Source organism: Lolium rigidum, chromosome 5 (assembly GCF_022539505.1).
Source record: "Lolium rigidum isolate FL_2022 chromosome 5, APGP_CSIRO_Lrig_0.1, whole genome shotgun sequence".
Taxonomy (NCBI): Eukaryota; Viridiplantae; Streptophyta; class Magnoliopsida; order Poales; family Poaceae; genus Lolium; species Lolium rigidum.
In genome coordinates, this window is record NC_061512.1 from 10,317,817 (window position 1) to 10,345,120 (window position 27,304).

Consider the following 27,304-nt stretch of genomic DNA (forward strand, 5'->3'; position numbering starts at 1 on the left):
GCGGAATTTATTGGATTCAGCTGCTGGAGGTACCTTTATGTCCATCACCTTGAGGGCGGCTACAAAGCTTCTTGATGATATGATGATTAATTACTCTGAATGGCACACGGAAAGAGCTCCACAAGGTAAGAAGGTAAATTCTGTTGAAGAATCCTCTTCCTTGAATGATAAGATTGATGCTATTATGTCTATGCTTGTGAATGATAGGACTAATGTTGATCCTAATAATGTTCCGTTAGCTTCATTGGTTGCCCAAGAAGAACATGTTGATGTAAACTTCATTAAAAATAATAATTTCAACAACAATGCTTATCGGAACAATTCTAGTAATAACTATAGGCCATATCCTTATAATCATGGTAACGGGTATGCTAATTCTTATGGGAATTCTTACAACAATAATAGGAATACACCCCCCTGGACTTGAAGCTATGCTTAAAGAATTTATTAGTACACAAACTGCCTTTAACAAATCTATGGAGGAAAAGCTCAATAAAATTGATATTCTCGCTTCTAAGGTTGATAGTCTTGCCTCTGATGTTGATCTTTTGAAATCAAAAGTTATGCCTAATAGGGATATTGAAAATAAAATTGTTACTACAGCAAATGCCATCCAAGTTAGAATTAATGAGAATATAAGATTAATGGCTGAACTGCGTGCTAGGTGGGATAGAGAAGAAAATGAAAAACTAACTAAAGAGAAAAATGTAGCTAAAGTTTGGACTATTACCACCACTAGCAATGCTAATGATTCACATGTTGCTGCACCTCCTACTATTAATGGTAAAATAATTGGTGTTGGCAATGTTTCTACTCCTAGTGCAAAGCGCGCAAAATTACTCGAAACGCTAAAACTCGCTAAAGCCGCCTCCGATAAAACTGCTGAAATTTTTTCCAACCTTGGGGATGATAATCCCATTGCTTTAGATTGTAATGATTTAGATTTTGATGATTGCCACATCTCTGAAGTTATAAAGTTCTTACAAAAACTTGCTAAGAGTCCCAATGCTAGCGTTGTAAACTTGGCTTTCACCAAACATATTACAAATGCTCTCATAAAAGCTAGAGAAGAGAAACTTAAACTTGAAACTTCTATTCCTAGAAAGCTAGAGGATGGTTGGGAGCCCATCATTAAAATGAGGGTCAAAGATTTTGATTGTAATGCTTTATGTGATCTTGGTGCAAGTATTTCTGTTATGCCTAAAAAAGTCTATGATATGCTTGACTTGCCACCATTGAAAAATTGTTATTTGGATGTTAATCTCGCCGATAATGCTAAAAAGAAACCTTTGGGGAGAATTGATAATGTTCATATTATGGTTAACAATAACCTTGTCCCCGTTGATTTTGTTGTCTTGGATATTGAATGCAATGCATCTTGCCCCATTATATTGGGAAGACCTTTTCTTCGAACCGTTGGTGCTACTATTGATATGAAGGAAGGTAATATTGAATATCAATTTCCTCTCAAGAAAGGTATGGAACACTTCCCTAGAAAGAGAATGAAGTTACCTTATGATTCTATTATTATAACAAATTATGATGTTGATGCTTCATCTCTTGATGTTACTTGATATGCACTTTCTGCGCCTAGCTGAAAGGCGTTAAAGAAAAGCGCTTATGGGAGACAACCCATGTTTTTACTACAGTATTTTTGTTTTATATTTGAGTCTTGGAAGTTGTTTACTACTGTAGCAACCTCTCCTTATCTTAGTTTTGAGTTTTGTTGTGCCAAGTAAAGTCTTTGATAGTAAAGTGAATACTAGATTTGGATTACTGCGCAGAAACAGATTTCTTTGCTGTCACGAATCTGGGTCTAATTCTCTGTAGGTAACTCATAAAATTAAGCCAATTTACGTGAGTGATCCTCAGATATGTACGCAACTTTCATTCAATTTGGGCATTTTCATTTGAGCAAGTCTGGTGCCTCAATTAAATCCATCTTTACGGACTGTTTCTGTTTTGACAGATTCTGCCTTTTATTTCGCATTGCCTCTTTTGCTATGTTGGATGAATTTCTTTGATCCATTAATGTCCAGTAGCTTTATGCAATGTCCAGAAGTGTTAAGAATGATTATGTCACCTTTGAACATGTTAATTTTTATTGTGCACTAACCCTCTAATGAGTTGTTTCGAGTTTGGTGTGGAGGAAGTTTTCAAGGATCAAGAGAGGAGTATGATACAATATGATCAAGGAGAGTGAAAGCTCTAAGCTTGGGGATGCCCCGGTGGTTCACCCCTGCATATTCTAAGAAGACTCAAGCGTCTAAGCTTGGGGATGCCCAAGGCATCCCCTTCTTCGTCGACAACATTATCAGGTTCCTCCCCTGAAACTATATTTTTATTCGGCCACATCTTATGTACTTTGCTTGGAGCGTCGGTTTGTTTTTGTTTTTGTTTTGTTTGAATAAAATGGATCCTAGCATTCACCGTATGGGAGAGAGACACGCTCCGCTGTAGCATATGGACAAGTATGTCCTTAGGCTTTACTCATAGTATTCATGGCGAAGTTTCTTCTTCGTTAAATTGTTATATGGTTGGAATTGGAAAATGATACATGTAGTAAATTGCTAAAATGTCTTGGATAATTTGATACTTGGCAATTGTTGTGCTCATGTTTAAGCTCTTGCATCATATACTTTGCACCCATTAATGAAGAAACACTTAGAGCTTGCTAATTTGGTTTGCATATTTGGTTTCTCTAGAGTCTAGATAATATCTAGTATTGAGTTTTGAACAACAAGGAAGACGGTGTAGAGTCTTATAATGTTTACAATATGTCTTTTATGTGAGTTTTGCTGCACCGTTCATCCTTGTGTTTGTTTCAAATAACCTTTCTAGCCTAAACCTTGTATCGAGAGGGAATACTTCTCATGCATCCAAAATCCTTGAGCCAACCACTATGCCATTTGTGTCCACCATACCTACCTATACTACATGGTATTTCTCCGCCATTCCAAAGTAAATTGCTTGAGTGCTACCTTTAAATTTCCATCATTCACCTTTGCAATATATAGCTCATGGGACAAATAGCCTAAAAACTATTGTGGTATTGAATATGTACTTATGCACTTTATCTCTTATTAAGTTGCTTGTTGTGCGATAACCATGTTTCTGGGGACGCCATCAACTATTCTTTGTTGAATATCATGTGAGTTGCTATGCATGTCCGTCTTGTCCGAAGTAAGAGAGATCTACCACCTTAATGGTTGGAGCATGCATATTGTTAGAGAAGAACATTGGGCCGCTAACTAAAGCCATGATTCATGGTGGATGTTTCGATTTTGGACATATATCCTCAATCTCATATGAGAATAATAATTGTTGCCACATGCTTATGCATTAAAGAGGAGTCCATTATCCGTTGTCCATGTTGTCCCGGTATGGATGTCTAAGTTGAGAATAATCAAAAGCGAGAAATCCAAAATGCGAGCTTTCTCCTTAGACCTTTGTACAGGCGGCATGGAGGTACCCCATTGTGACACTTGGTTAAAACATGTGTATTGCAATGATCCGGTAGTCCAAGCTAATTAGGACAAGGTGCGGGCACTATTAGTATACTATGCATGAGGCTTGCAACTTGTAAGATATAATTTTCATAACTCATATGCTTTATTACTACCGTTGACAAAATTGTTTCATGTTTTCAAAATAAAAGCTCTAGCACAAATATAGCAATCGATGCTTTCCTCTTTGAAGGACTATTCTTTTTACTTTTATGTTGAGTCAGTTCACCTATCTCTCTCCACCTCAAGAAGCAAACACTTGTGTGAACTGTGCATTGATTCCTACATACTTGCATATTGCACTTGTTATATTACTCTATGTTGACAATTATCCATGAGATATACATGTTACAAGTTGAAAGCAACCGCTGAAACTTAATCTTCCTTTGTGTTGCTTCAATACCTTTACTTTGATTTATTGCTTTATGAGTTAACTCTTATGCAAGACTTATTGATGCTTGTCTTGAAGTACTATTCATGAAAAGTCTTTGCTTTATGATTCACTTGTTTACTCATGTCATTACCATTGTTTTGATCGCTGCATTCATTACATATGTTTACAAATAGTATGATCAAGGTTATGATGGCATGTCACTTCGGAAATTATCTTTGTTATTGTTTTACTCCGCTCGGGACGAGCAGAACTAAGCTTGGGGATGCTGATACGTCTCCGACGTATCGATAATTTCTTGTGTTCCATGCCACATTATTGATGTTATCTACATGTTTTATGCACACTTTATGTCATATTCGTGCATTTTCCGGAACTAACCTATTAACAAGATGCCGAAGTGCCGATTCTTGTTTCTACGCTGTTTTTGGTTTCGAAATCCTAGTAAAGAAATATTCTCGGAATTGGACGAAATAAAAGCCCGGAGGCCTATTTTCTCACGAAGCTTCCGGAAGTCCGAAGACGAAACGAAGTGGGGCCACGGGGAGCCAAACCCTAGGGCGGCGCCCCCTTGGCCGCGCCGCCCTGTCATGCGGGGCCCCTGTGCCCCCTCTCGACTTGCCCTTCCGCCTACTTAAAGCCTCCGTGACGAAACTTCCGGTGCAGAGAGCCACGATACGGAAAACCTTGCCGAGACGCCGTCGCCGCCGATCCCATCTCGGGGGATCCGGAGATCGCCTCCGGCACCTGCCGGAGAGGGGAATCATCTCCCGGAGGACTCTACACCGCCATGGTCGCCTCCGGAGTGATGAGTGAGTAGTCTACCCCTGGACTATGGGTCCATAGCGGTAGCTAGATGGTTGTCTTCTCCCCATTGTGCTATCATTGTCGGATCTTGTGAGCTGCCTAACATGATCAAGATCATCTATCCGTAATTCTATATGTTGTGTTTGTCGGGATCCGATGGATAGAGAATACTATGTTATGTTAATTATCAAGTTATTACCTATGTGTTGTTTATGATCTTGCATGCTCTCCGTTATTAGTAGAGGCTCGGCCAAGTTTTTGATCTTAACTCCAAGAGGGAGTAGTTATGCTCGATAGTGGGTTCATGCCTCCATTGATATCCGGGACGAGTGACGAGAAAGTTCTAAGGTTGTGGATGTGCTTGTTGCCACTAGGGATAAAACATTGATGCTATGTCCGAGGATGTAGTTGTTGATTACATTACGCACCATACTTAATGCAATTGTCTCATTGTTAGCAACTTAATACTCGGAGGGGTTCGGATGATAACCTCGAAGGTGGACTTTTTAGGCATAGATGCATGCTTGGATGGCGGTCTATGTACTTTGTCGTAATGCCCAATTAAATCTCACTATATTTATCATGACATGTATGTGCATTGTTATGCCCTCTCTATTTGTCAATTGCCCGACTGTAATTTGTTCACCCAACATGCTTTTATCTTATGGGAGAGACACCTCTAGTGAGCTGTGGACCCCGGTCCATTCTTTTATACTTGAAATACAAATCTGCTGCAATACTTGTTTTACTTGTTTTCTTGCAAACAATCATCTTCCACACAATACGGTTAATCCTTTGTTACAGACAAGCCGGTGAGATTGACAACCTCACTTTGTTTCGTTGGGGCAAAGTACTTTGGTTGTGTTGTGCAGGTTCCACGTTGGCGCCGGAATCTCTGGTGTTGCGCCGCACTACATCCCGCCGCCATCAACCTTCAACGTGCTTCTTGGCTCCTCCTGGTTCGATAAACCTTGGTTTCTCTCTGAGGGAAAACTTGCTGCTGTGCGCATCATACCTTCCTCTTGGGGTTCCCAACGAACGTGTGAGTTACACGCCATCAGCGACCATCTTTTCATTTTTTAGCTTGCCCAAACGGTTTTTATTTGTCAAGCAGCTACATGGGGCGCATTTTAGTATGACATGAAACCTCCGTGTGATGATAGTAGACCACCTACACACCAACTATCACATGACATGTGCACGCGTTAGCTTTTTGAGAACACATGCGGCTTCCGGCGGTGTCCTGCCGAATCCGGCTGAAACTGACCGGATTTGAACTAGGGGTCAACTATCCATCGCTCCAGAAATTCCAGAAAAAATGTTTTTAGTTCCATGATGCATCATTATATGTGCTAATTTTTGTTCGTTCAGTTTGTTCGCGAATGGGTGCACCCGCACACCAGGTACGGTGATACCGCATGTCCCGGGGGCCCTATTTTGGCCAGATGGCAATTTGAAAGAAGTCAAAAAAATCCAACGAAGCCGCGGGGCGTCATTTTATATGTCATAGTAACTATTCCTTTTGTCAAAACTGGGATACGGCAATTATTTTGAAAAACCCTTCACAAAAAGGGCTATCACGTCCGGAGTTCTATGGATTTTAGGTGAAATGAGGTGGGAAACGACCTCGGCATGACATAGTTTGCCGAAACGAGGTCATATTTGGCACATGTGTGTGCCCTAGGATGGGAAGCAAGACCCCGGGTGCGGAATTCTAATCCGACCCACAGGCGACCATCTTTTCATTTTTAGCGTGCCCAAATGGTTTTTATTTGTGAAGCAGCTATATGGGGCGTATTTTAGTATGATGTGAAACCTCTGTGCGATGATAGTAGACCACCTACGCACCACCTATCACATGACATGTGCACGCGTTAGCTTTCTGGAAAACCATGCGGTGTCCGGCGGTGTCCCGCCGAATCCGCTGGAAACTGACCGGATTTGAACTAGGGCTCAACTATCCGTCGCTCCAGAAATTCCGGAAGAAATTTTTTTAGTTCTACAACACATCATTATATGTGCTAATTTTTTCCCGTTTAGTTTGTTCGCGAATGAGTGCACCCGCACAACCGGTACGGCGATACCGCATGTTGCGGGGGCCTGTTTTGGCCAGATGACAATTTGAACGAAGTCAAAAAATCCCACGGAGCAGCGTGGTGTGATTTTATATGTCATAGTAACCATTCCGTTTGTCAAAACTGGGATACGGTAATTATTTTGAAAAACCCTACACAAAAAGGGCTATCACGTCCGGAATTCTATGGATTTTAGGTGAAATGAGGTGGGAAACGACCTTGGCATGGCATAGTTTGCCGAAACGAGATCATATTTGGTACGTGTGTGGTCCCTAGGATGGGAAGAAAGTCCCCGGGTGCGGATTTTTAATCCGAACCACGGCGACCATCTTTTCATTTTTAGCGTGCCCAAACGGTTTTTATTTGTGAAGCGGCTACATGGGCCGCATTTTAGTATGACGTGAAACCTCCGTGCGATGATAGTAGACCACCTACGCACCACCTATCACATGATATGTGCACGCGTTAGCTTTTTGGGAAATTATGCGGCTTCGGCGGTGTCCCGCCGAATCCGCTGGAAACTGACCGGATTTGAACTAGGGCTCAACTATCCGTCGCTCCAGAAATTCCGGAAAAAATAGTTTTAGCTCTACGACGCATCATTATATGTGCTAATTTTTTCCCGTTTAGTTTGTTCGCGAATGGGTGCACCCGCACACCCAGTACGGCGATACCGCATGTCTCGGGGTCCTGTTTTGGCTAGATGGCAATTTGAAAGAAGTCAAAAAATCCCACGGAGTCGCGCGGCGTCATTTTATATGTCATAGTAACTATTCTGTTTGTCAAAACTGGGATCTGGTAATTATTTTGAAAAACCCTTTACGAAAAGGGCTATCATGTCCGGAGTTCTATGGATTTCAGGGGAAATGAGTTGGGAAACAGCCTCGGCAGGGCATAGTTTGCCGAAACGAGGTCATATTTGGCACGTGTGTGGGTGCTAGGATGGTAAGCAATACCCCATACGCGGATTTCAAATCCGACCCACCGACGACCATGTTTTCATTTTTGGCGTGTGTGAAAGCCATGAAACCTCAAACACTATAGCTCATTTCTAAGAAGATTTGTTTAGGTATTTGAAATATTCCATTTTTGACATTTTTCTATGATAGATCTTGTTTTTCTGCAAAATTTGATATGTTATACTTATTTTTCTCAATTAGAATGATTTAGTTATGCTTTTTTGAAGACTATCGTGGAGAAATAGAAAAAAGCTACGCCGACGGTATAACCGTTGGCACAGGTCTGTAGTGAAAAAAAAAGAAAAAAAATGTTGTGCCGACGGCCAGGCTGGTCCTGTGCCGACGGCCAGAACTGTGCCGACGGTGACCGTCGGCACCTCCAGCCTGTACCGACGGCCAATTTAACGCCGACGGCCATTCTTGTCACCGCGCTCCGGAGGCTCATGTGCCGACGGCCCCGACATTTGGCCATCGGCACATCGCTTGGCCGTCGGCGTACGGCAATTCTCCCGTAGTGTATAGTAATGACTAGAGGCTGGGGCGCCTCTCCGTCTGTCAGCGGGCGGCAGCTGATATGTGTTTGTGTTATAGTATAGTAATTGCTAGCCAGCTCTACACAAGAGATCAGCTGTAGACCGCCGGTATCTTTGCCAACAATGGCTTCTGTTTGGGACTTTGGTGCTGGAGACTCTTGGAATACTTTGATGCTTTCATGGAGGATGCTTATGGTCTGGTTCTTTGCTTGGGGTTGGAGGCTGAAGAACCAAGATGGCTGAATCACCACGTAACGGAAGAGATGTGTACTTATTTCTTCTATGCCACCGCCGGAGACGGAGAGGACCATCATACAGCCAAACAGGAACGAAATAACGTGAGCGCTCGGCCTAAGAGAAAATTAAGATCTTCCACTCCATGGCGGAAGCGGCAATCAGCGCGGTGCTCTCCAAGTTCGGAGAGCTCGCGATGAGTGAGGCGAATTTGCTGGCCCAGGTGGGCGACGACATGATGCTGATGCGCGACCGGCTGGAGTGGCTCCAGGCCTTCATCCGCGACGCCGACAGGAAGCGCCGGACTGGCACCGACGGGCTCACCCACGTATGGGTGCGCCAAACTCGCGATGTTGCCTTCCAAGTGGAGGACGCCCTCGACGAATTCTTCCACCAGGTGCCTCCTTTGATGATACTACCATCATTTCATTTTTCTCAAAAGCAGTGATGCTATCGCTTATTGGAAAACACAAACTAGTACGAGGAATAGTTTACAACAAGTACGTACCTACATAGATATCCACGTTCATATTAACTTTTGTTTTCTTCTTCTAGTGTTTCAGATTGCTATTCAGGCCCACGACACCATAATTTTATTCAGATTGACCTTCGGTTGAAAAGATTAAAAAAAAAAGCCAAGTGTTTTAACTCAACGTTTCCCAAGACCAGAGAAACACATATATCTTGAAGAACATTTTGGCAATGGAACCACGGAGATAGATTGCCCACATACCTCTAATTTGGGCCTGCATATAAATATTTTCGTGCCAGATTTACCTTGACTCCAACGTTGTTCTGAAATTTTGATTTCTTACCCTTTTTTGTAATCTCCTTTTGCTACCAGGTTGATCTAGAAAGCCAGGGTTATGAAGGCTGGGAAAAATTGCTCAAATACATTACTGGCTGCTGGATCCAAATCAAAGTCCGACATGGCTTGTCTCACCAAGTCAAAAAAATTAAAAGCAGACTCCAGCAAATCTCCGAGAACCAAAAGGAATACAAGATCGAGCACACAACATTAGCGACGTCGACAACTTCCACGGCAGCCATCACAGCATGGTACATGACTCTCTTATGAACCTCCTTCGATCAATCACCTCTTCTACTTTTCAAGATACACATTTGAACATCGACATGGTCTCTAAAATGTAGTTTTGGCAATCTACTTCTATTGGGGAATGACCATTTGTGTCTTAAACTATCATGCATGGTCCATGTTAAATATCAACCTCATGGTACCTAAAATAGACTTTATTTGGTTCTATTATAATATAGTTTTACATCTTACTCGCTCCACCAATATCTGAAATGTATTAAACCATTGAATAACATTTAATTTATTATTCTTGGTAGTACTATATTAAAAAACATACTTCTTTTTGACAAAAAACAAAGCTATTTGTTGCCAAAAGTGCTAAAAGTCCTGGCTAGAAGATTTGGCCTTGTTCAAAAAGAAAACCTAGCCTAAACACCCCACATGACACACCATATGGACAAGGCAGATCAGCTATCTATGGAAAAGGATGATGAATAAATCTTGTGCACGTGGGTTTAGTTCACCGTTTATTGCTGAATTTTGTATTTAGAAGTTTGGGATAAACATGGGTTGGTGCGTGTGTTGTCCGTGTCTTGCGACGCTTGATAGCTTGTGATCATGATCATTGAGACGTGGGATGGCACAAATCGTTAAGGAGAGGGTATACCAGGTTTATCGGTTTACAATTATGCCTTGTAATCAATACAAATAAACTGAATGATAAACAGAAAAGCTACGGAAGTTTGAGAAGGAAAAACATTGTGGTCATCTCTTTCTTCCCTTTGTGATTTGAGCGAGATCGTGCGTCTTAGTGCTTACATGGTATCAGAGCCTCGTGCTTCCCAACCAGCCGCGATGACGAAGGGACATCCCAAGGGCACCACAGAGAGGAATACATGAGAGAAGACACTGCCGGCTTCTAGGTCTATGTCACAAGCACGCGGGTAGTGGACGGTTGTGGAGATTCGCACTAACATGTACGAATACCATGATGATCGGATTGCAATGGAGGAAATCGTATGTGTCATCCCACCGGAGATGGATACCACGCTTGGTGTCATGGAATCAACGAAGGAGGCATGGGACATCATCAAGATGATCCACCTCGGTGTGCATTGCATGCTCATGGCAAAGGCGCAGGCACTGCACAAGAATTTTGATGACATCTGTTTCAAGGACAGCGAAACGATGGATGAATTTTCCATGAGGCTCACTGGTATGATGAATGCATGATGACGGCTGTTAGCAACGCCAAAAGATCTTGATACGTTGTGACTTCAAGTGCAGAGTGTTGTATCAGCAGAGTATTTTCCTCAGAAGGGTGACTCGAGAGTTTATATCGAACTCTCGGGAAACTGGACAAAGAGTATACTCTTCTCCCTTCTTCTATCAATCCTGCAAGTAAAATAAATGCCTTATGTCCCCAACTCCACCCTGTTGTTGTCAAGCACAGTGTTTCGCGTAAGTAAATAAACACAAGTAAAAATAAAGCAAATAAAACTAAACTAAATAAAATAACTAAGTAAAAACTGTAAAGAGGTTGATTGTTTTTGGTCTTTTAGATGCAAATAAGAAAAGTAAATATTTTTGTGTTTTTGGATTAAAATAGTGCAGCAAATAGAAAACAAGATAAAGGCAATATAAAGGTGTTTCTTATGATAAAAACTGGACCGGTGTTCATGGGTTCACTTGACTATTCTCTCTTTAAGTTGTGGTGGACAAATAAAAATTCATCAATGAGATATGAAGGTGCAAATAATAGTATATGTAAGATCAGAATTAATATGAGCATCACGTCCTAACATAGAGATGATGCAACACATCTCTCTTATACTCCACAAGAAGAAACTTCATCAATCTTGTATCAAGAATTAACAGAGCATAGCCATAAGTACTTTGACATGAAGTTTGAATATCAAATATGCCACCTTGAACAAACAAGATCATCACTACTATCACGTGACGAATATAGCACATGCATTCACTTTATCCCTAGTGAGGTAGGAAAATAAAATGCAAAGTCATATTAGATCTTGAACATATTGTCACTATCCAATCACTAAAATCATGCTACTCCATCTAATACACACATCATCCCACACAAGATCTTGCATAGATGTTGGATCTATCGATACATCTTACACATAATATGATCAGATCTCACAACACAATATCATAGAATAAGGATTCACTATATATGTATTACAAATATGGCCATAATCATGTAAATCAGCTCATATGGCACTAATAACTATGAAGAACATGAGAGAAATAGATCAAGCTACTGCCACAAACCCGTAGTCCAGAGGTGGACTACTCTCCCTTGATCATGGTGATGATGATGAAGACGTTGGAGAAGGTGGAGATCCCTCCGGCGGTGATCCCGGCGGAGTTCCCCCTCCAATCTTCTCGGCAGCAGCCTCCATTTTTGTGTTTCTGTGTTTGTGCGGCACTCTGCTCGTCCCGAGCAGGTAAAACGATAACAAAGATAATTTCTGGAGTGACATGCCATCATAAACTTGATCATACTATTTGTAAAGCATATGTAGTGAATGCAGCGATCAAAACAATGTGTATGACATGAGTAAACAAGTGAATCATAAAGCAAAGACTTTTCATGAATAGCACTTCAAGACAAGCATCAATAAGTCTTGCATAAGAGTTAACTCATAAAGCAATAATTCAAAGTAAAGGTATTGAAGCAACACAAAAGAAGATTAAGTTTCAGCGGTTGCCTTCAACTTGTAACATATATATCTCATGGATATTGTCAACATAGAGTAATATAATAAGTGCAATAAGCAAGTATGTAGGAATCAATGCACAGTTCACACAAGTGTTTGCTTCTTGAGGTGGAGAGAAATAGGTGAACTGACTCAACATTGAAAGTAAAAGAATGGTCCTCATAGAGGAAAAGCATCGATTGCTATATTTGTGCTAGAGCTTTGATTTTGAAAACATGAAACAATTTTGTCAACGGTAGTAATAAAGCATATGCATCATGTAAATTATATCTTATAAGTTGCAAGCCTCATGCATAGTGTACTAATAGTGCCCGCACCTTGTCCTAATTAGCTTGGACTACCTGGATTATCACCGCAATACATATGCTTTAACCAAGTTTCACAAAGGGGTACCTCTATGCCGCCTGTACAAAGGTCTAAGGAGAAAGCTCGCATTTGGATTTCTCGCTTTTGATTATTCTCAACTTAGACATCCATACCGGGACAACATAGACAACGGATAATGGACTCCTCTTTTAATGCTTTAAGCATTTGACAACAATTAATTCTTTTCTCATTAGAGACTTGAGGATATTTGTCCAAAACTGAAACTTCCACCATGAATCATGGCTTTAGTTAGCGGCCCAATGTTCTTCTCTCACAATATGCATGCTCAAACCATTCAACTCAGGTGTAGATCGCCCTTACTTCGGACAAGACGAACATGCATAGCAACTCACATGAAATTCAACAATGAGTTGATGGCGTTCCCCCAGTAAACATGGTTATCGCACAACAAGCAACTTAATAAGAGATAAAGTGCATAATTACATATTCAATACCACAATAGTTTTTAAGCTATTTGTCCCATGAGCAATATATTGCAAAGGTGAATGATGGAATTTTAAAGGTAGCACTCAAGCAATTTACTTTGGAATGGCGGGAAAAATACCATGTAGTATAGGTAGGTATGGTGGACACAAATGGCATAGTGGTTGGCTCAAGTATTTTGGATGCATGAGAAGTATTCCCTCTCGATACAAGGTTTAGGCTAGCAAGGCTTATTTGAAACAAACACAAGGATGAACCGGTGCAGCAAAACTCACATAAAAGACATATTGTAAACATTATAAGACTCTACACCGTCTTCCTTGTTGTTCAAACTCAAAACTAGAAATTATCTAGACCTCAGAGAAACCAAATATGCACACCAAATTTTAGCATGCTCTATGTATTTCTTCATTAATGGGTGCAAAGCATATGATGCAAGAGCTTAAACATGAGCACAAAAATTGCCAAGTATCACATTACCCAAGACATTTATAGCAATTACTACATGTATCATTTTCCAATTCCAACCATATAACAATTTAACGAAGGAGAAACTTCGCCATGAATACTATGAGTAGAAACCAAGGACATATTTGTCCATATGCTACAGCGGAGTGTGTATCTCTCCCATAAAGTGAATGCTAGGATCCATTTTATTCAAACAAAACAAAAACAAAAACAAACCGACGCTTCAAGAAAAAGCACATAAGATGTGGCCGAATAAAAATATAGTTTCAGGGGAGGAACCTGATAATTTGTTGATGAAGAAGGGGATGCCTTGGGCATCCCCAAGCTTAGACGCTTGAGTCTTCTTGATATATGCAGGGGTGAACCACCGGGTGCATCCCCAAGCTTAGAGCTTTCACTCTCCTTGATCATGTTGCATCATACTCCTCTCTTGATCCTTGAAAACTTCCTCCACACCAAACTCGAAACAACTCATTAGAGGGTTAGTGCACAATATAAATTGACATATTCAGAGGTGACACAATCATTCTTAATACTTCTGGACATTGCATAATGCTACTGGACATTAGTGGATCAAAGAAATTCATCCAACATAGCGAAAGAGGCAATGCGAAATAAAAGGCAGAATCTGTCAAAACAGAACAGTTCGTATTGACGAATTTTAAAATGGCACCAGACTTGCTCAAACGAAAATGCTCAAATTGAATGAAAGTTGCGTACATATCTGAGGATCATGCTCGTAAATTGGCGTAATTTTCTGAGCTACCTACAGGGAGGTGGACCCAGATTCGTGACAGCAAAGAAATCTGGAACTGCGCAGTAATCCAAATCTAGTACTTACTTTTCTATCAACGGCTTAACTTGGCACAACAAAACTCAAAACTAGGATAAGGAGAGGTTGCTACATTAGTAAACAACTTCCAAGACACAAAATAAAAACAAAGTACTGTAGGTAAAAACATGGGTTGTCTCCCATAAGCGCTTTTCTTTAACGCCTTTCAGCTAGACGCAGAAAGTGTATCTCAAGTATTATCGAAGGGTGGTGCACCTACAGCGGGGTGTGGGCTCTTCTCAACCAGGCATATTATATTAGATACATAAGTTTTAGCATCTCCCTTTTCATTAGTCTTAGGCGTGCTACTCTCATCAAACAAATTTTCAGGAACAAGCCAAGCATAATTATTTTCTAGTGCATCATTCATAGCTAGGAGCTTGCATGGTATTGGTGCATTGATCTCCCCACCATCATCAATATTATTAGTGTATCTTATTCTATCCATATCCATCATTTCAAGGAGACTAGCAAAATTAGTAGGAGAACCAAGCATATTAAATTCAGCAAAGACCTTTCTAGCTTCTCTTGCTAGACCACCAAATTCTCTAAGAAGGGTTTCTAAAACAAAATCTTTCTTTTCCCCTTCTTCCATATCACCAAGTGTGAAAAACATGTGTTGGATTATAGGATTGAGATTAACAAATTTGGTTTCCAACAAGCGAACTAAATGCGCAGCAGCAATTTCATAAGTAGGCGCAAGGTCTACCAAGTGTCTATCTTCAAAATTTTCAATGATACTAACATGGTTGAAGAATTCTTCTATGTTATTTCTCCCAACTATAGACCCACGTCCTACCGGTATGTTCTTTGTGGTAAAATTAAAAGGAAACATGATGAAATAAGTAAAGTAAATGCTAGTAACTAATTTTTTTGTGTTTTTGATATAGCAAACAAGATAGCAAATAAAGTAAAACTAGCAACTAATTTTTTTTGTATTTTGATTTAGTGCAGCAAACAAAGTAGTAAATAAAACAAAGCAAGACAAAAACAAAGTAAAGAGATTGAGAAGTGGAGACTCCCCTTGCAGCGTGTCTTGATCTCCCCGGCAACGGCGCCAGAAAATATGCTTGGTGCGTAGTTGACGTGGGAGTTAGAAATCTTTGTGGTGTAGCTTTTCTTCAGTTCCCCGGCAACGGCGCCAGAAAATATGCTTGATGGCGTGTATTTCACACATTCGTTGGGCAACCCCAAGAGGAAGGTATGATGAGCACAGCAGCAAGTTTTCCCTCAGAAAGAAACCAAGGTTTATCGAACCAGGAGGAGCCAAGAAGCACGTTGAAGGTTGATGGCGGCGGGATGTAGTGCGGCGCAACACCGGAGATTCCGGCGCCAACGTGGAACCTGCACAACACAACCAAAGTACTTTGCCCCAACGAAACAGTGAGGTTGTCAATCTCACCGGCTTGCTGTAACAAAGGATTAACCGTATTGTGTGGAAGATGATTGTTTGCAGAGAAAACGATAAAAACAAGTATTGCAGTAGATTGTATTTCAGTAAAGAGAATTGGACCGGGGTCCACGAGTTCACTAGAGGTGTCTCTCCCATAAGACGAACAACATGTTGGGTGAAAAAATTACAGGTTGGGCAATTGACAAATAAAGAGAGCATGACAATGCACATACATATCATGATGAGTATAGTGAGATTTAATTGGGCATTACGACAAAGTACATAGACCGCCATCCAACTGCATCTATGCCTAAAAAAGTCCACCTTCAGGTTATCATCCGAACCCCCTCCAGTATTAAGTTGCTAACAACGGACAATTGCATTAAGTATGGTGCGTAATGTAACTAGTGACTACATCCTTGAACATAGCACTAATGTTTTATCCCTAGTGGCAACGAGCACAACACAACCTTAGAACTTTCTGTCACCTGTCCCGTGTGTCAATGCGGGCATGAACCCACTATCGAGCATAAGTACTCCCTCTTGGAGTTAAAAGCATCTACTTGGCCAGAGCATCTACTAGTAACGGAGAGCATGCAAGATCATAAACAACACATAAGCATAACTTTGATAATCAACATAACAAGTATTCTCTATTCATCGGATCCTAACAAACGCAACATATAGAATTACAGATAGATGATCTTGATCATGTTAGGCAGCTCACAAGATCCGACAATGATAGCACAATGGGGAGAAGACAACCATCTAGCTACTGCTATGGACCCATAGTCCAGGGGTAGACTACTCACTCATCACTCCGGAGGCGACCATGGCGGTGTAGAGTCCTCCGGGAGATGATTCCCCTCTCCGGCGGGGTGCCGGAGGCGATCTCCGGGATCCCCCGAGATGGGATCGGCGGCGACGGCGTCTCAGTAAGGTTTTCCGTATCGTGGCTCTCGGTATTGGAAGTTTCGTCACGGAGGCTTTAAGTAGGCGGAAGGGCAAGTCGAGAGGGGGCACAGGGGCCCCAGATGACAGGGCGGCGCGGCCAAGGGGGGGGCGCCGCCCTAGGGTTTGGCTCCCCTGTGGCCCCACTTCGTTTCGTCTTCGGACTTCTGGAAGCTTCGTGAGAAAATAGGCCTCTGGGCTTTTATTTCGTCCAATTCCGAGAATATTTCTTTACTAGGATTTCTGAAACCAAAAACAGCGAGAACAAGCAAGCGGCACTTCGGCATCTTGTTAATAGGTTAGTTCCAGAAAATGCACGAATATGACATAAAGTGTGCATAAAACATGTAGATAACATCAATAATGTGGCATGGAACACAAGAAATTATCGATACGTTGGAGACGTATCACACTCCCCTCCCGAGAACTCTTCGGGGCCACATATATAGTGATTTTTAGGGCAAAATCGTCGGTGGGCGAAAGAATCAGGGCAAACGGACGATCCACGGCTGAAAGAGCCTGGGTGGCGCGCCCTCCCTTGCTGGGAAATCGGCAGGACGTCATGTTCTGGACAGATAGATGGATCGATGGGCGGACGGATTCTGATTTTGCGCCAAGGATTGTTATGCATATCAGTACAAGAGTGAAAAATTGTAGAAATGAGGAACAAGCGATGCTCGACAATCGTTGGATCCTGGACATTGGAGCCACACTGGCGGCTAGAGGTGCGATGGAATGTGTGGTTATTTGGAGGGCGGCTAACGCAGTTCATAGACAGGTGGATAGGCCAGACAATTTCTCTTGGCCTTGGTCGTCCTCTGGACTATACTCAGTGAGGTCTACATACCGGATCCTGCTCCATGGTAATACAAGGTTTGAGCTAGGCAACGTAATCTGGGGTAGCAAGTCAGCCAATAAGAGTAAGCTCTTCATGTGGCTAGGAGATCAATATCGTATCTGGACTGCGGATCGGAGGGCTAAGCATGGGCTACAGGTGGGAACTTCCCCCTGTTTTGTGTGTTTGCAAGAGGAGGACACGGCTGACCACCTGTTAGTCCAATGCGTCTACGCAAGAGAGGTTTGGTTCAAAAGCAAAGTGGCGTTGCGGCTAGACTTTGAGGTCCCAGGAAGAAATAGTCACCTCTAAGACTGGTGGTTGGCTAAGCAGGAAAGGTTCTGACGAACGGATCACAAATGGTTTGATGGGTTGATGTGCACCATTGGGCATCTCCTTTGGAAGAATCGCAATGCGTGGTGCTTCAACAATGTTCCGCAACAACATAGCACTGATGCCATTGTAGCGCTACCCATTGAGGAGCTAGCCAAGCAGAAGGCTATTCATAGGGAGAGAGGAGTGGGAGTTGTAGACAATGGTTAGGGAGTAGTCCTTTTTTTGTTTTTGCTAGGGAGGTTCCTTAGTCTTCTCTATGCTGTCACGAGAGGACTAATCTTGTAAATATTGCTTCTGCCTTCTATAAAAGTAAGGTAGGCGTTCGCGTACTCTCGAAAAAAAAACCCAACAAGATGAAATCTACCGTTCAGCTCTAACCCTATTCGTACCTTCAAGGAGTTGCCCGGGTATCCCACCTCATATTGTCCGGCACATGGAATACCCATGGATTCGATGGACGAGAGTGGGGAAAGAGGCCAGGGGAGGTGTACTGTCCGACACATCTATCCCATATTTTTTGCTAGTCTCATGTTCCTTGATTTGGATGGGAATAAGAAGGTGGATCTAAATTACTCCATCGGGAGGATAGATGTGGTAATGAATTGAAGATAAGAGGGAGAAAAATATCTTGTACAATGGTCTTCATGGGATGAGGGGAGAGAGTTGCATACATTACAACTGATAATATGGGTTAGATTATGCCCCATGGCATGCCCCCACATTAAAATATACAACGAAGCTGCTCTTGTCTTATGCCCTAACGATGTAATATAATTTGAGGTTGGTCGTACGCCAATGGTGCCTTAGCCTCCAGTTGTTGTTCCGCCCAAAGAATATGTTGATTAGAGGAAATTGATCCCTGCTTCATTTTCAGGTCCTTGAAGGGAACCTTCTAGTTTCTCAGAAAAGAGAGAAGAAAGTGCCACACCTGTTTAATATTAATACAATAACCTTGATAAAGACACTATTATTTTCCATTAATCCACACACCCCACACGTTGGAAGAAGACACTACATTAAAAATGCACAAATCTTCTGTTACACAACAATTTTGATATAATGGATTCAAAGTATATGATATTGATATTCAAAAGCTTCTAATTAATACATCATCCCACGTCAGTCTACAGATTATGCATTCAAACATGAGGTACTTGTCTGTTTCTACCTATTTGCAAAGCTCACATTCCATTGGTTTGGGCATGCTCTGAGCTCTAAGATTATCCCTAGTGATGATTTTATTTTGCAAAAACAACCACAGAAAACTGAATCGTAGGAGGGATTTTGGGTTTCCAAACAAAGGGAAGGTAAACGAGTTGAATTCCCCTGAAGTTAACAATATATTTCTTTGAAGTAAAAGAGTAAACAACCTTAGTTTCATATTGCCAGATAAGCTGGTCGTCTTCATTAGAAAAAGTAATTGCCCTAGTGAAATTTCTCCTAAAGGTGCCTCTAATCTATGTGCCATGCCACCGTTTTCCAATGGTTTATTTTGTTGGTTTGAAACAAAATAAAGGTCGCAAAATTGTGTGGCCAGTGGAGAGTTTCAAAACTAGATGTCCTCCTAGAACTTAATTGATATTCATTATCTACATGCCATTTATAACATATTTTTACTGCTCTAGATGCCCATGCTACCCCTTACAAAAGGTGTAGGGTTGCACATCATGAGAACATAAAGTATTATGATTTCAAGTGTTGTACTTAGATTCAATTACTCTTCTCCAAAGTGACCCTTCTCCTTGTAACTGTATGTACCTTTTGCCAAGATCCTATAAGAAAAATATTTAAGTCGTGGAGATTATGGATACCAAACCCCCTAAAGCCTTTTTCATACAACCAAAGGCAAGTTAGATAGATTAATTTTATTGTTTCCTTCCTCATCATTCCACATGAAACTAGCTAATTGAGTATACTTCAAAGCCCACATGGGAAATTTGAATGGGAAATTTCAAAGCCCACAACAAGTATATGGATGTATATATATGCTAGATAAAGCATGTTTGAATCAGGATCCTCTTATGCTCTCTTTCAGAGGTTACAAATACTATTTTTCAGCCTATCAAAGTGCAAAGGCATGCCTAGGTATCTGGAAAGTTCCAGTGACACATTGAAAGATGTCTCCCTCCGGTTTTTGGAAGTGTCGCATTTTCCTTTTGCATTTAGTCACTTTTACGTGTCATGTGCTGATTTCTTTGCATGCATGCAGCAGCTTTTACACACATGCATGAATTAATTACCAGTGAACAAAACGCAGTGGGCAGCCAGTTATATCCATAGCATGTTTATAACAAAGGTGATTCCTCTCAAAAAAAATCAGAGGTGATTTATATATGGCCAATTTGCATATCCTTAATAGCAACACCTAAAAATAACAAGTTGGAGTATTAGTTAGGAAGAAGAGATGGGTCCATATGCAAGACAGGTGGATGTTGGTGCAAATGTTTTTTTTTCACACATGTAAATTATGCACTTAATAATAAGATAGAGCAGCAGCTACAAAGACTAGTTAAATGTTCGTATGTTTCCACGGTTACTCACATGTGTTACGTAGCTCCTCTTCATTCCCTCTTAGAATTTAAAAAATATTTAGATTCAACATTGCCTGAAGATTCGCTTGAAGATTCACTTAGATAGTTACAAAGTGTTTGTACATGATTTTTTTATAAAGGTGACATCTGCCCTCTTGTCGTCTTCCTTTCGTCCTTTTTGCTCGGTCCTCCTGTTGATGCTTGTCAAAATCATATTTCTTTTATCACTAAATCCACGGATCAAAACATTTGCCATCTAAATACTATAAAGTGCAATATTAGTACCATGAGGTGTTTCATAAAATTATAGCACTATCATTGGGGGATAGCGGAACCAAACATTTCCCTTCTACCAATTATATTTTCATGATATACAATATCCAAGAAAAATCATTGAACAAAAAATGCCTCGGCACAGTGAACACTGGAAAGAGGAGTATCAAGAAAAAAGTAGCCACTTGAGCACAAAAGAACACTGAAGAAGAAGAAAATAGTTTTCTCTTGAATGATGAACTCTCATGGACAAAAGAAGTCAACCAAGAATATAACAAATAAATACTAAAATCTAATAGTTTTAGTCTAAAAAATCATATTCTCCCTCCTAAAGGGAGAAGAAAACATAGTTAGTTTGATCTAATAGTTAATTAGCTAACCAGTAACCCTAATGTGTGAACACAGTTTACATCGCTAACCATTACCCAAGTGTAAACAATCTGCAGAGTTTGTGAAACAAGCTTGATACTAGAATAGAGGTTTTTTTCTTCTTATTAGCTAACGTAGAACAACATGAGATAGGATATGGTCAAACTTTTTCCCTAGAGCATCAATTACCTTCTTGCACCTTTGCTTCATGTAAAGCACTTCAAAATACGCTCTGTAGTTTCGAAAAGCAGAGAACAATATCAAGCACAGATTTTAAAAAGATACCAAGACATGAGATGCTATTAGCACAAGCTAACATACATAACTCATCCAGTCACTCAAATAATGTTTCAACTCTAAATATTTTGGTGAGTAGAACACATGAATGAGCATAACTACTATGTGGAAAACTATGCAATGAATTATCTCAATCACCATGACACTTCGGGTGGTTCTTAATGTCCTTCTGTTTAAACAGAAAAATGACAAAAAAAGTTTGATTCAATCAAAAACTTTAGAGCTACACAAACTTGAATGACGCAAATAATTGGGAAACCTCAGCCTGTTCATACCACAAAAACCCACTTGAATGAGAGGTGACCCCATTAACAACAGAGGGTATAAATTAGAAGTTAATCATATCATCCTAAGAAGTGGAAAAAAAATTATATTTTGATCTATGTTCTGAAAGGTGATCTACATGTACTACTGTTCGGTTACAAATAATAATAATATTTTCAGAAATAAACACTAACCATTACAAAAAAAGAACCTGCATCCTAGCTTATGTTTATGCATACATGGGAAAGGACACGATTATAAGAGCTAAAAAAAGCTCGGCCATAATTTTCAGTTAACTGCCATAGAAAACTTGTAGATGGTTATAGATACTATATGATTTCGAACATAAATAAAAAATTAAATTGGTCCCGTGGTACTGCTCCTCGGGCATGCAATTGTCATGGAGGCACCTCAACACCTCCCTATTACACCTCTAGCTTGTGGGGATGCTGCTGCTCCTATACAAAACTCATGACACAGCTGCCAGTGACAGACCACCATACCGTCCGACATCCACCTCTGCTGCCTAGTACCGTCACAGCTCTCCACTGCCTCATCCACCGCCATCATCCCACACCATCACATTTATAGGTCTCGCTCCGATCTCAGGAATTCTAAAAAGGTCACGCTACCTAGTATAGTCACTAAACTCAACTAATATAGTGCATAGTGCCATCAGTAGCACCACATTCAGCGTGAATACTCTTGCCTTCGAAAACTATGCAACCAATTATCTCAATCACCATGACACTTAGGGTGGTTCCTTATGTCCGCCTGTTTAAACAGAAAGACGACAAAAAACAAGTCTGATTTGAACAAAAACTTAAGAGCTACACAAACCTGAATGCAGCAAATAACTGTGAAACCTCGCCCTGTCCATAACCCAAAAATCCACCTGAAAGAGGACATATATGGTAGGTTATCTACATGGGCTACTGTTCTTTTACAAAAACTTGGTAATACCTTCAGAAATAAACACCAGCCATTACAAAAAGAAGCACCAGCATCCTAGCTTATGCTTATGCATACATGGGAAAGGTTAAGATTTAGAGATAAAAAGCCGGCCATAATTTTCACGTAACTGCCATAGAAAAAACTTGTAGATGGTTAGAGCTACTATATGATTTTGAACATAAAGAAATAATTAAATCAGACCGGCAGTACTTCTCCTCGGGGACGCCATTGTCATGGAGGCATGTCAACACCTCCCTATTACACCTCTAGCTAGTGGGTCTGCTGCTCCTCCTACACAAAACTCATGACACGGCCGCCGGTGACAATGACCACCACACCATCCTACATCCACCTCTGCTGCCCAGTACTGCCGCAGCTCTCCGCTGCCCCCTATACCACCGGTATCCTACACCACCACATTTATATATCTCGCTCCGATCTCAAGAATTCTAAAAGGTTAGGCTACCTAGTATAGTCATTGCATCTCAAATAATACTAGTACATAGTGCCATCAGCAGCACCACATCTAGCGTGAACACTCTTGCCTTCGCAAACTATGCAATCAATTATCTCAATCACCATGACACTTAGGGTGGTTCTTAATGTCCACCCGTTTAAACAGAAAGACGACTAAAAATGTCTGATTTTGACACAAACTTTAGAGCTAAACAAACCTAAATGAAGCAAATAATTGTGAAACCTCACCCTGTTCATACCCCAAAAACCCACCTGAATGAGCAGTGACACAATTTAATGAACAACAGAGGGTAAATATTAAAGTCATTCTGCATATCATCAAGCAGTGGAAAAAAATCTTATATTTTGTTCTATACCCTGCAAGGTGATCTACATGAACTACTGTTCGGTTACAAAAACTTTTTTTGAGGGAAACAAAAGAATATGTTCATTCGGTTACAAAAACTTGATAATACCTTCAGAAATAAACACCAACAATTACAAAAAGAAGCACATGCATCCTAGCTTATCCGTATGCATACATGGGAAAGTACATGATTAAGAGATAACAATCTCGGCCATAATTTTCACTTAACTGCCATAGAAAAAACATGTAGATGGTTATAGGTACTCTATGGGTTTGAACATACAGAAAAAATTAAATCTGACCCGCGGTACTGCTCCTTAGGGCCGCCGTTGTCATGGTGGCATCTCAACACCTTCCTTTTTCACCTCCAGATTGTGGGGCTACTGCTGCTCCTAGACAGAGCTCATGACATGGCCACCGGCGACAACGACCACCACACCGTCCTACATCTACCTCTGCCGCCCGATACCGCCGCAGCTCTCCGCTGCCTCGTCAACCGCCATCATCCCACACCACCATATTTAGAGCACAAGTTAAATAGTAGAGTCAAGTGTTGGCTACAAGACATGGTCATGTCATCTATAGCCAGCCATATAGCCAACATGTACAATAGTTAGCTACAAAATTGTACTACTTTGTTGATTGATGGCCCACCTTTATCTCTCCAAGGTGTCTAGGAGCATGTGCAAGAGCTAGATCCTACTTACATTCTCTCTCCTCTTATCTCTTCTCCAACTAAGCAACAATAATTATTTTAATCCTTATACCTAGCTGACTTGGACTTATTGTACTTGTTCTTATAGGTCTCACTCCGATCTTGAGAATTCTGAAAAGTCTAGGCTACCTAGCATAATCACTGAGACTCGAATAGTACCAGTGCATAGTGCCATCAGCGGCACCACGTCCAACATGAACACTCTTGCCTTCGGCACGTCACCATCATTACAATCACGTCGCCATTATTGCAATCGGCCTCTGCACATGCGCTGGCATCCGTGCAGGAATAGCCACACCCAGATCCCCCCCTATTCTTCATCCTCGAGGACATGACCATGTACAAATCCTACCATAAAAGCATATCAACCAACGATAAACAAAAGAACTGGCTAAGAAGGGGAATTTTCAGAGATGCAACCATACATACGTGTTTGCCCACCGCACAGGTACTCACACGAGACTTCTCCATTAGTCGACGGCAGTTCCATTTGTTGTCTTGATAAGGTTATCGTCAGACCACCGTTAGGAGTGAAAAGATCACAACGTGGTGTGGAGGATGATAATGGCAGTGAGACATGAGAGGGCAAAAGACACCATGGTAGTGCCAGGAAGTTATTCATTGCCCAAACCCATTTATTAGGGGATTTTTATTTCCATGATTGGTGTTTCCTTTCCAATTTAGTTTGTTGTGGGTTTGGTGAATTTATTTGTTTTCCAATCGAGTCGATTGTGGCGATCTCCTGATTGATGCTAATACTTCCATAACGGTTGGTGTGGCATTGTTTAATGGGTTTTGCTAGTTCTTAGCTAGCTAAGAACTAAGAACTAAGTTTGTGCTTAATTAAATACTACAACGTTAGATTTGCTTTGCGATTTGTGCTAGTTATCAGTTGCAACTCTTAGTTGCAACCGAGATTTGAGGACATCATCTAACTGAGAACGAAGTTAGTTCTCAGTTGACTGAGAAATAGCCACACCATTGTCAAATACGCATCGACAGAGGGGCGGTGTTGGTTCTTCCAATGATTACTGGGCGTTCTTTACGGCGATTTGATGGTCCTAGTTTCTCCAAATGTTTGATTTTCAAAGTGATATACCATGTCAACTTGGTTAAGATAATTTTAATGATGTGGATATATATATATAATTTTAACCTCGTAATAGTAGTAAAATAATATAGTACACAATGTACAGGAGGGATGATTATCGGTATGCCGTGGGTTTGGACCACGACGTGAACAATCTTGAGGAAATGCTGCTTCATAAAGATCATCCTGAGCAAATGTTCATATCCATAGTTGGGGAGAGCGGTGTTGGAAAGTCCACACTCGCATGCATTATCCGTGATAAGATGAAGGGAAGGTTTGATGTATCATTGCATCGTGTTTTGTACACCAATTTCAACACAGAAAGCCTACTGCAAGAGGTCTATCAAATAGCACATGAGCAGATTTGGGAAGGACAAGGAATTTCTCGGACGGAGGAAGGAACTGATATCGCTATAAAATTCCGCAACCTCCTTGCCAATAAGAGGTTCCTGATGATTATTAAGGGCATATCGTCCAAACCCATGCTCAACTGGTTGAAGGCGTGCCTACCGGATGACAATAATGGCAGCCGGGTGGTGCTCATACAGGACACTCAGAACGAAGAAGTCGCGTGGCATGCTAATAGCATGAACAAAGAAAGCATGAATGCAATCCACCTGTTGAGCCGTTTGGATATAGAAACGAGCTGGCAGTTTTTCTGTTTGAGGGTCTTGAGGAAAGATTTATCCGATGAAAAGGAAAAGATGAGAAAGTACGACAAAGTTGTGTACGATATAACTGGGGGCTACCCTCTGGCTATAGTGATTCTGGCAGGACTACTCCGATTCAAGGAGCGGCCGGGGCAGTGGGAAGCAGTGCTGAGAGATCTCAGTGCTGGAACCACAGGATTGGAACAAGCTGCACAAGGCCATGAAGGCCCTGCAACATCACAAGCTAGCATGTCAAAAACAAGCACGATGGAGAGAGTGTTCTGGGCAAGCTTTGAAGACCTTCCCAACGACCTCAAGTCATGCTTGCTCTACTTCGCCACACATCCCAAGAATACCCGTATGGCCGCCGAAGGGCTGGTGAGGATGTGGATCGCCGAGGGATTCCTCAGGCCACACAAGGGGAAAACAATGGAGGAGCTGGGTGACGATTACCTCAAGGAATTGGTTTTGAGATGCCTTGTTGAGGTTGAAAGTATGGATATGTGTGGTGGCTTTGGATATGTTGGAGTTCACCAAAACCTCGCGGATTTGCTGCAGTCAGAGGCTCATGAGGCTGGGTTTTTTGAGGTCCACGACATATATAATGCCTTTGTGCCACCATCGGTGCGCCGCCTCTGTTTTCAGATGAACGCAGGCAGGTATACCACATTCAGCAACGAGTTTCCCAAACTGCGCTCCATTATATACAGGTGCCCAGAGGAAGATCACATCGTCGATATGACCTGGTATAACCTCAAGTTTTTATGTGGGTCCAAGTTCCTTCGTGTAATGGAACTACGGGGATTGAGGTTCAAGAAGTTGCCCAAGGAGATTGGTGACCTGATCCATTTGCGGTACCTTTGTATTAACTGCCGGACCCTAGGATACCTCCCGTCGAGCATTAATAGACTACTCAAACTGCAGACGCTGGACATAAGGAATACTACAGTTGACAAGATTCACCCGTGCTTCTGGAAGATTAAGACTCTGCGGCATGTGCTTGCAGAAGAGCTCACGCTTCCAAATGTGCTTGCAGAAGAGCTGGATGAGTTGCAAACACTCCTCGGTGTCAAGCCCGCTGAAGAAGGAGAATGGGAACAAAGTTGTCCGTTGCTCAAGATGACCAAACTTCGAGAACTGAAGCTGATCGGATTCGTGCATACTAGACATGGAGCTGCACTAGAGAGTGCTCTCCAGAAGATGAGTTCCCTTCAACAACTGGGGCTGCTAGCCCTTCTTGTGTCTTCACCGCACCAAGCCTCCGATTCCTTCAGTTTGTTAGTCTACGTGGCAATGTGCAATGGCCCGAGGCCGCACTGAATCTTGCCGTGGTCCGACCAAACCTTGTTCGGGTCGATCTGCAGGATAGCGGGGAGTTGCCTCAACGTATCAGCGACGAGTTGAAGAGGTACTACTGATCTGACGACG

General features: G+C 41.5%; 1 pseudogene; it reads left to right on the forward strand.

The window, feature by feature from the left end:
* The first annotated feature begins 8,650 nt into the window (after positions 1-8,650).
* On the forward strand, positions 8,651-27,294 carry LOC124655605 (annotated as a pseudogene).
* The last annotated feature ends 10 nt before the right edge of the window (positions 27,295-27,304 follow it).